General features: G+C 45.5%; 1 protein-coding gene across 3 annotated transcripts in view; it reads left to right on the plus strand.

Moving 5' to 3' along the window:
- Positions 1 to 10,996, plus strand: part of Bach2 (BTB domain and CNC homolog 2) — a 341,164-nt gene that overhangs the window by 65,781 nt on the left and 264,387 nt on the right. The gene's annotated exons all lie outside the window — the stretch shown is intronic.

Below are 10,996 nucleotides of genomic sequence, written 5' to 3' on the forward strand. Positions count from 1 at the left end.
TTTTTACAAGCAGCACTCTGTAACAAAGACCACACTGTGACAGTGTTAGTTCCAGTAGCGGTAACTGACCAATGGGCTGCTTTAGAGAAAAAAAAACGAGTTTGCTTTGTGATGTAATACAAGTTTGCTTTGCCCAGACGCCAGCAAGACTGAGGACACAGAGGAGGGGGGGGGGGAGAGGAAAATTGGACCAGGACTTTTGGTTAATGGTTTCCAGAGATCATTGAGAGAAGTTGAGTGGAGGGGGGAAAGTGGATAATGTGGAGAGTTGCTGTGAGGTATACCGTAATTACGGTAGGTAAAACAGAGCCTTTCCTATGGCTTCCGTGCTCTAGCTGATGTGAACGGTTTTGAAACGCCGAGGAACGCATCGTTTCCCGCCACCCTGCCAGCCCCCCACCATGGCACTAGTTTCTCCTTTAGCATTTGGACAGTAAGAAAAACCGGATTCTAAATTATGGGGAGCAGCATTGACTTCATGGATCAGTTTTGTTTACTCTTGGTACCACAGGCCTTTAAAACAGCCCGTGGAAACGGTCCCCGCTCGTTCATAAAGTTTGAATTCGTTTATATACAATACTGCAGGAATTCTCCTGGTTTTGCAGAATGAAAGTCTGCCTAAGAGAAAAACGACCAAGTTATCTGAGCTTGCGATCCGTCCAGTGGAAGAAAGCACACAATGCAGAGATCAGGAAATACATGGACACTGAAATGGAAAGGGAGAGACGAGGGAGTGACTTCATAGACAGCATCCCTGAAACCTTGCATTTATTCTGAACTCCACTAGTGCAGCCTTCCCCGCCCCCTTCTCAGCCTCCCTAGAATGTAGGTCAACTTCACCATGGCTCCTCATATTTTGTTAGCATTTTAAAAGTTGGAACATTTTGCCGATGTTTTGAGACGGGAATATATTTAAGTTGCCTGGGTGGTTTCAGTAATTCTGGAACGGAGCTCTCACATTCCTGCTGTTGCTAGTCACCAGTGAACTGGAGTAGTCAGCATGCAGAAACAGCTTCAACTAGAACAAGCACAGCGCTCACAATGTTGCTGATCAGACGCTCCGACGTTCACACCCCTCCACTTCCCTTCACGCTGCTCCAGTGATTCCGCTGCGCTGTTACAGGGCCGCTTTGGGTTATTATGCTTGAAGGAAGAATGAGGACATTTTTGTGGCTGTTGTGCATTTTAGGAATCCCAAACTACACAGCAGCGACATTATCATTATTTTGAAGTGGCTTTGTTTTAACCCTGCTTTATAACATCGAGTCTTCCCTCTCTAGCAGGGCATCTATTAACTGGGTGGCTGATAGTTTGGACCAGGTAATTATTATGGAGAATGCACTATAGCTGAGACCTCACATTTTGAGCCCCAAGCATGAAGCAGTGAGAGCAAACTGGAGGTAAAGGAGGCCTTTTAATTTCAAAGCCTGCCCCAGTGATGTACTTCCTCCAACAAGGCTGCACCGCCAGACCCTGGGGTCATTTTTTGTTCAAACCACAGCACGTGCTGGATCTGTGCTTTACCACTGAGCTTGTAGTTTATAGGTAAACTCAGCATTTGAAATGGAAATATTAGGTATATAAAGTTTCCTACATAGCAAACAAATGATTTTAGGGAGAATTCTGTCTCTCTGTCTCTGTCTCTGTCTCTCTCTCACACACACACACACACACACATACGGAGTGGGGAGGGAAAGGAGGAGAGAGAGACAGAGAGAGAAACTGAGACCTGGATTTTGTTCTTGAAGAACAGCCCCTTTCTTGTACTCTGGTCTCAGCAGGTAGAATCCCTCCAGGCTATATCACAGGTCTCCCCAGAGTTATACCAGAGGAAATGGCCCTGCTATCAGAGCCCTGGAATGTTGATATCAGCAGCAAAGAAATGTCTCATTTTCACAGCACCCAGAGCTGGAGCCTCGAGCTCACCCACTCTGTATCCCATCCCAGAAAGAGAAAGGCCGGTAGGGTAGGCTTTCTTCTTAGGAGCAGAGCCGACTTCCTTCCCATGCTGGTGACTGTGGTCTCCTTGGGAAGGAATGTGTGCCTTTCCACAGGAGAGGCAGGCATACATTTCCTGTTTATTTTGTGAGGACTGGTGTCGACTGCTATAATGAGATCAGAGGAGCCCTGAGGGACATGGCCTGGCTGTGTCTGTGCCAGTCCCCTGAGCTGAACCGTTGTTGGAGAAAGCAGGCAGCCCTACAGTTCCTGCTGGTGACATAGTGTGTGACTGTGCCCTTGCTGTTTCTTGTCCCACCAGTGTCAACATTCCATCATCCAGTTGTAAATCATGCAAACATAAACATAAGATCGACCGCTTCCTTGCCTGGAAGGCTCCTGCCAAGAATGGCTTGACAGGCCCTGGGCTTTCCTTAAGCTCTTTCTCACCTGACTACCATTAGGAGGAAGAGTTTAAGAATAAGTCGCAATATAGCTGATACGACAAAGAATGTATTTCTGGGTCTAACCTGAGCAGCAGTTAAATGAACACATATGGGAAATAATTATGGCAGAATTGAGTTTTAATTGGACATTTCGAGCAGACTAGTATATCCTGAGCAGGCACAAGCTGACCCACTTTTTGATAACCCCTCCCAAATATGCACATAAAACCTTAGGTATGTCCAATAAAACAACAACAACAACAAAATAGTCTCATGTATGTGAGCTCAAAGTAGGATAGTGACATTACCAAGTGCTGAAAGACTCCAAAGCTACCCACCGTAGTAGTGTGGGGGCTACCAGCTCTCAGCTGTAGGGGCTGAGATGTTTATACTCACCAGTGGAATTGTTTGTTGAGAAGGGCAAGAATGTCCTCTAAAGCATCATGTTTGAATGAATCTGGTTTCCTTGCCAGCATGGTAAGTGACAAGCTATTTGGATTTTGAAAGTGGTTCAGATCATGAAAGCACTCGGGCTGTGGTCAGACCAAACCTTATCTTTGTGGAATAGTTTAACAACCCAGCACATGACAGTGCCTCAGAGAGAACAGGTTATGCTACAGCAAAGCTGGTAATGAAGAGGACAGATCCTGCACCACACAGATGATCTTTGGGGTGACCTTGCATTCGAGCCTGTCATGCTGCCAAGTAGAGCTCTCTTCAGGGAATCAACAGAAGCGTTTCCCCCAGAGAAGCAAGACCGTACACCCATTCCAGGCCTCCAACGTGGGCGGATTTAACCTGTGCATATTACCTCCTGTTGAGGAGATTGTCTCTCTGTATAACTTGTTGTCTGGGTCTGCTTGAAAGAAAATCGGTTCTGTAGTTTGTGGCTTTGATGGAAGAGTGAGCTGGCCTTTTGGTTTCTTTAAAGAGGTGCTTTCTAATTCTCTCCCGTGACATCAGTCCCTCCTCAGTTGGAAGTAACCCACTAGACTGTCATTTGAGATTCCCACCAAACTGTAGAAAATGGACTTGCCTGAATTATTCAAGCTCTCAAGAGAGACGCTCTAGAAATCTATCAGCATGTGTTGTTTGACTTTTCCCGGGAAGACAAGAACACAAGTCTATTCACTCCAGATGTACCATTGACAGGAGACTAGAAGTATGACTCCACCCAAGTCTACATTTGTGAACAGTGAGTTTATTGGGGTTGCTTACATGGTCAGAGGTGAGGGGTTATGTGGTGGTTTGAATGTGAATGGCCCATATAGACTCATATATTTTAATATTTGTTCCCTCCTTGGCTGAATAGTTTGGGAAGGATTAGGAGGTGTGGCTTGTTAGAGGAGGCGTGTCACAGAGGGTGGGCTTTGATGTTTCAAATGCCACACTGTTCCCACTTGCCTTCTCTCTTTCTCTTTGCCTGGTGCCTGGGGGTCAAGATATAAATTCTCAGCTACTGCTCTAGTGACATCCTTGCCTGCCGGCTACTGTGTCCCCCACTTGGATAATTATGGACTCTGAGCCTCTGAAATTGTAAACCCTAAATAACGTTTCTTTATCATTTGCCTAAGTCTATAGACTTAGAATAGCAATTAGAAAAGTATCAGAGGCAGGTTCGTTGCAGAGGCATGCATGACTCACATGCAGCTGCGTCACCAGAAAGCCCACTCCGACATGAGTGATGACCATGAGTGAACTTTGCATCCCTGGATCTGCCTGCTTGACTAGCTGCTCCGCTTGTGTAAATGTCTCCTCTCCCCAGAAGTTGTTACTGTTTATGTAACCTTTCAGAAGACCCTTGCAACTCTTGTGAGTTTTTTCCTAAGACTTAAGAGTCTTGTTTCTTCTTGAGTCTTGTAAACTTCCTTTGCCTCCTGAGTTCCCAAGGAGCCTCCTTTGAGATGGGAGTGACACAATTTGGAGGAAATCGCTAGATAACACACCTAGTAAGCCAGGTGCAGTTGGTAAACCTTCATCCTAGATGAGTGGAATTGAGACTTCTCATCCAAAATTGTCAAATCGATTGAGAGTTTCTTAGTACATCTGACAGTCACCAGTGATACACCTTCCAGTGGTATGTCACATTGACAAACAGAAATTAAAGCTGCTAAGATGGGTATCAAGAGGATGATGGACTGGCTTCCATTCTTTCTCTGCTGAGGCATAAAAAGAGCGATGTTCCTAGCAGTATGAAATACATACTCCACTGGCTAAAGCGATGCTGTTCTTCTTAGGTGAAGGCTCTTCGGTATTTTTTTTTCTTATATTTCTTGTAAGCTCAGAATATGTGCTGGCCAAATGAGGAATATAAATAGTAGTAACATTATAGCATTAGAGGATGATAGAATGGAGGAAATTGTGTTCAGCTGACGGCAGATAAAAGGAAAACTGGCCTAAGCATTGTGATTAGACATAGTGTAACTATGTAACGTCTGTTGTATAAGGTAGTGTCAACAAGTGCCGGGAATTTGACAGCTACACAGAGCACACAGGTTATTTTCTCTAGATGGGCTTATCATCCAATAGAATGATTAAAGGTGATTGGCCATTTGCAATTTTATGCTGAGTAAAGTTGTACTGAGCTGAGGATGGAAGACAGAAGAGAGAAGGGCCTATCTTATTTGACTGCTGTGTCGGGTTCTTTTTCTCATGTTATGCCATTTGGTACTTAGGACAGTCATGAGTGGTAGGAGGATTTACCCCACATTTGAGGAAGAGGGTACAAAGATTTAATCGCATACTCCACTCACATGCCAAAAGATAGCTAAAGGTCAGATCAACTGTATTTCCTGTGTTGCTATGATAAAATACTCTGACCAAACACAATGTGAGGGAGGAAAGGGGTTAGTCATCTTATGGTTCCATGACACAGTCCATCATTGAGGGAAATTTGCTATTCCACACAATATGACCTCCAACCAAGAAACTCACCTTATAGCCAAAGAAACACATCAGAGACCATGAAGGATGTTGCTTGATAGATGGCTCACACGCCAGCTTATACTTAGATTTCTTAAACAGTCCAGGGTCTCCTGCCTAGGGATGGTGTCGCCCACAATGCATGGAGCCTTTCTTTATCAGCAATCAAAACAAGACCCAGCAAATATGCTCCCAGTCTTCTCTAGGTAATTCCTCAAGCTCTTTTCTCTGGTGGCTCCAATCAATGTCAGGTTGATTGTTAAAGCTAACTAGGATACCCACAAAGCCTTGCTTTGGTTGCTCACCTCGGGGATTTCTGTGCCCCACAAAGCCACAGTAGCACAGCCCTGGAAAGGCCAGAAGGTAGGCTAAACACTTCCACCCCTGGAAATGTAAAGGGATAGAGACCCCTCTGGCTGACCTCAGAGGTCACTGGTGGTGGGAGATAGTGCACACTGGCTGTTTCCTGACTTTCTTGAACTCATGAGCTTTGGGCACATGTGCCATGCGCCTTCTTTGCTGGGACTGGCACCGAAGGGCAGACTCAATCAGTGGATCATTACTGTCTTCATGACCTGGCCACTCACTTATATCATTCCTTCTGTATTCTTGTTTTAGAAAATCACTAAGTCAAGAGAAAGCCACTGGAACAGGTAACCTCTTCAGTATCACCCAAGAGACAGATTGGCTTTGACAGTGGCAGCCTTGAATCTAAATGTTCATCACCTGGCAGTTTTACCAGGCAATTTCCTGAGAGTCAGCCTCTAGCACATGCACCAGGAAAGGTTATGTGAAAGTCGTATCTCCTTGCTGCCCAGTGGCATCCACGCCAGCTTCTTTGTTACTATCAGGTGTCCTCCCCCTACCCCTCCTCTTCCTCCTCTCCCTCTCCCTCCTCTTCCTCCTCTCCCTCCTCTTCTTCCTCTTCCTCCTCTTTCTTCTCTTCTTCCTCCTCTTCCTCCTTCCCTTCCTTCTCCTTTTCTTCCTCTTCCTCTCCCTCCTCCTCCTCAATCTCCTTTTTCTCCTCCTTCTTTAATCTATTTATTTATTCACTTTGCATTCCAATCACAGCCCCAGTCCCTCCTCTTCTCCCAGTCCCACCCTTACAAATCACTCTCCCCTCATTTTCTCCTCCTCAGAGAAGGGGAAGCCTCCCTTGGTACAACCCTGCCTTGGGACATTCAGTCCCAGCAGGGCTAAACACATCCTGTCCCACTGAAGTCCAACCAAACAATCCATTTAGGGGAAGGGGATCCATTGGCAGGGAACAGAGTCAGAGACAGCCCCCACTCCACCTGATAGGGGACCCCACATGAAGACCAAGCTACACATCTGCTCCAAATGTGTAAGTTGCCTAGGTCCAGCCCCTGCATGCTCTTTGGTTTGTAGTTCAGTCTCTGTGAGGCCTCCATGGGTCCAGTTTAGTTGATTCTGTAGGTCTTCTTGTGGTGTCCTTGACGTATCTGGCTCACTCAGTTCTACCCCCCACTCTTCCACAAGACTCCCCAACCTCCACCTGATGTTTTGCTGTGGGTCTCTGCGTCTGATTCCATCTGCTTCTGGATAAAGCTTCTCGGGAGACAGTTATGAGAGATTCCTGTTTGCAAGTACAGCCGAGTATAATTAATAGTGCAGGGGCTGGCTCGCTCACATTGGATGAGTCTCAAGTTGGGCCAGCCATTGGTTGGCCGTTCCCTCAGTCTCTGTTCTATCTTTATCACTGCACACCTTGTAGGCAGGGCAGATTTGGGGTTGAAGGTTTTGTGGGTAGGTTGATGTCTTCCTCCCTCCACTGGAAGTCCCATAAGAAGTAGCCACTTCAGTTTCTGCTGGTAGGAATCTAAGCTAGGGTCACCCTCATAGACTCCCCAGGGGCTCCCCATCCCAGGTCTCCAGATAGTCGCAGAGATGCCCCCCACTGATTTCTATTCTCACTTCCAGCCCTCTCCTGTCGCCCCTCCCTAGACCTGACCCCCATGCCTGTTACCTCCTTACCTCTTCTCCCACCCCAATACTTCTCTTCATCCATGGGTATCTCTTCCTTATAACTCTGTCTCCTCTTCCTTGTCACCAAAATCTAGAATATTAATTTCCAGTCATGTTTCCTAACCCTGGATTTGTCTTTGCGGGTTTTGGATGGGTGCAGGGATCAAGGCAGGTGGCAAGCATTGTTCGGTCTCTTGGTCTGAGCTGTGGTTTTGTGTGCTCGATGCCTCAGTATGGGCTTCATGAGGACATTGATGCTCTGGAGAACCAGAGCTGCACACCCAGAAGAAGCTCTAGAGTCCTCAGGCAGCTCACCCTTGTTTCTCTGCCTCTCCCTTAGTAGAGGTGTGGTGGGGTCCTTAATCCCAGCGCCATGTTCCGTAGAGTGGAAAGGAGGTTAGAAGTTCTGAAATAAATTGGATTTACATTTGTTTAGTCTTGGACAATGATTCTAGTTCAAGGGTGTCAGGGTTTGACTAAAGAAACATGAGACATACTCCAATCCTAGAAGCAGGATGGAGGGAGCAAGGGTTTCACTTACTTACTCCTCTGATTGTCCAAGCTTCTAAGTCCCTGATTCTTGAGCATTTCCCCCTCCCCCAGACATTCCTCTGTCTTTTCCCTCTGAAGTCTGCTCATCCTTTTATTTCTTCAGTCGCTCTTACCTAAAAGCTTTTCTGTCTTATGTATAGTCTTTTGTTTACACAGCCGAATGTAGTGTAGGGAAAAGGGTGGCCCAGAGAACCCATGCTGGTCTCAGAGCACAGGCCTTTGAAAGCCAGTGAGTGACAGCCTTAACATTGTAAAGAGTGAAGTGCTTGCTTTATTAGCCTGCATCCCTTTGGAGTACCTGAGCTACCCAGCCTTGAGACAGATCACACAAAAGGCTTCCAGAATAAACAGATGGGAAGGGCAAGAAGCATTGGAGTGCAGAGAAAGCCCGAGTCAGCACATCCCATTCTCAACTGTCAGTATCAGCAGCATTTTCAAGAGCCAAGACATGGCACATAAAGAAACAGCCCTTGACACTCTTAAGTAAGGAGGATGGACTCAAGCTGGCTTATTCTATTCTTATCATTCCTCAAAGAATCTTAGCAATGATCCAGGTAAAACAGATGTCTCATTGTAGGTGGAGGTTGTTGGTAAATAGTGGTGAAACAGGTAGACCCAGTCTTCACCTTTCCACAACTCCCACTTGCTGATGCTCAAGACACCCAAACCATGAGAGTATATAACCCTAGAAATGCCACAGGGTGTGGGATTCTCACCAGGAACCCGCGTCTCCCAGTCCCCATCATAGAGAGGACTTGGCTGGTGAGGGAGCACTTGGCCGTATTGCCAGTGCTATTTTATTTGCTTACCCTTAATTTTCACTTATTTTGGAAACTTTCAACTCCACCCCTCCCTGCTTCCCTACCTCCCTACTTCCCTTCTTCCTTCCCTCACTCCTTCCTTCCCTCGATCCCTTCCCTCCCTGAAACTGGGGCTTAAACTAGTGCCTGGAGCATCCTTAGCAGGGGCTCTGCTGCTGAGCCCTAGCCCCCCTGCTTTCTTTGACTTTCCATGTCCCCAGTCCTGCGTGCTTCTTCATGCTTCCTTCCACTCACCTTGAGTGATTACATTTCATTAGCCTTTTAGCTGTGTAAGGCTGAACACAGACTTTATTACCCACTGGATCAATTTTGTTTGGATCAGCTGAATAGGAAATGCTAGGACATATGGGATTAGATTTCTCAAGGCACCCTTTGGATCTATATTTAGTTTTGTTCAGTTCGAGGGGTATTTCAGCTACTTAAAAAGATAAAAAGAAAATATTTAGAACTTGAGTGAAGACACCAGTGTTTCCTCTGTGATGTCTCGGGCAGCTCTTTTCTTAATGGTTTGTACTTAGAAAAGCAGGTTGTGTTTTTAAGCTGTAGCTTTCTCTATGCTGCTTCATAACCAGATTGACTTCAGGACAGACAGCTTTTCCATGTTTGAAAGGAGATGGGAAATATTTGATAGAACAAGGCTAGTCCTTCTCATTTCTGTCCACATGTGAACTGACCCAGTTTCTGAAAGTGTCATCTGGTTTCTGAGCTATTTCCTATGAACAGCGTCCATTGGCTGACGTATAGATGTGCACATGTGCGTGTGTTTTATTGGCAGAGAGGATGGTGGGTTTATTTTTCATCTGTGATCTTTGTACGTGTTTTCATTCTGTACTATGTTGAAGAGAAGTCACTTCTACCCAGAATATACTATTTATGATAACATGACCAAAACCAATGTTTACACCCTTGCATCAGGCTAGATAAATTATCTCTTAGGTTGACGTCATCAGAACTGAAAGCACTTATCAAAAAGCATATAGTACACTTGTAACTACTAAAACAGCCTTATGTTATTCCCAATAATAGTTAGAGGGGATCTACAAACCTGGGGCTGGGGAGACATTTCAGTGGATAAATGCTTATTGTACAAGCATGAAAATCCCAGTTTGAACCCCAAAACTCAGGTAAAAAGCTGGGCATGGCAGTGCTTGAACCCCAACAGAGATAAGAACACCTGGGGGTCAGGGGGTGCTTGCCAGCCATTCTAGCCCACAGGTGAACTACAGGCTCAGTAAATCGCCCTGTCTCAAAAAATAAGGTGGAGAACGCTTGAAGAAGATATCAGAGCCACATGTGCATGTGTAGATGTGTGGTCAGGGGCACCCATGTGAACACATACCTTTGTTCCTACCCAACACACACACACACACTTTAAAACAGAAGATTTAAACCCTGACATTAAAATGTTTTCCTTTAAAAAATAAAAAAACTTCAAAGACATTTTGTCGCAATTATCAAAATTGTTTTTCAATCCTGTGTTAAGTCTATCATCCTTGACTCCCCGAGTGAGAGTAAAGGATTATCTCTGTCACTAATATTTCCCTCAAAGAAGGTCTAGTCTGGCTTGGCTGTAGAATGGCACACATGCAGATGGCATAGGAACACCTGGGGGAGGGCTAAAGAGGGACTGGACAGATAGTTTAGTGTGGACTCTTGGTCAGGTTCTAAGGGATCAGAGACCGTGGTACATGGAAACTCCCTATTTAAGTAGCTGCTGAAGCATTTCAGTCTGCTGGTTAGTACCTCGTGCCCATTTCCTGTGTGCCAATGTGAATTATAATGTGACATTTTGTGACGTTAGACATCCCTGTAAGGCCCAGGGACAAGCTGTCCAGTTATGTGATAGGTTGGATTAATACATGTATTAAGCAAGAAACAGCACATACAGCCTTTCTATTGTAAAGGTCAGAAAGCCATTAGCCACTGCTTTTGGTAATTCAGCTACTCTTCATGATTTTTTTCATTCTCTCTGTAGTCAATTAGATATTGAAATTTTATGCCTTTGAAGCCACTGTTGCCTGGACATTGTGTGCCTATGGTAATGCCTGTGTGGATTCACCCTGCAAACCTGGGGTACTGGGATTCCCCCGTGTAGTATTGCTTAGATGTGTTACTCCTGAGACTGGTCTGCCGTTTTCTTTGGAATCTCTGTGATGGCAGTGACATCACCTTCCTTCCTTGGAAACATGATGTTCGCGCTGAAGAATAATGTTTGTGGGTTAAGAATTTATCTTTTGCAAACATAATTGCAAACTCATGTTTGTAGCAATGGGAAGTGTCAGTATAGGAATGCAGCATTGTGGCTGGTGCCCTGGCCTTGGCAGATGTGTT

The sequence above is a fragment of the Mus caroli genome, chromosome 4, assembly GCF_900094665.2.
Source record: "Mus caroli chromosome 4, CAROLI_EIJ_v1.1, whole genome shotgun sequence".
Classification (NCBI taxonomy): domain Eukaryota; kingdom Metazoa; phylum Chordata; class Mammalia; order Rodentia; family Muridae; genus Mus; species Mus caroli.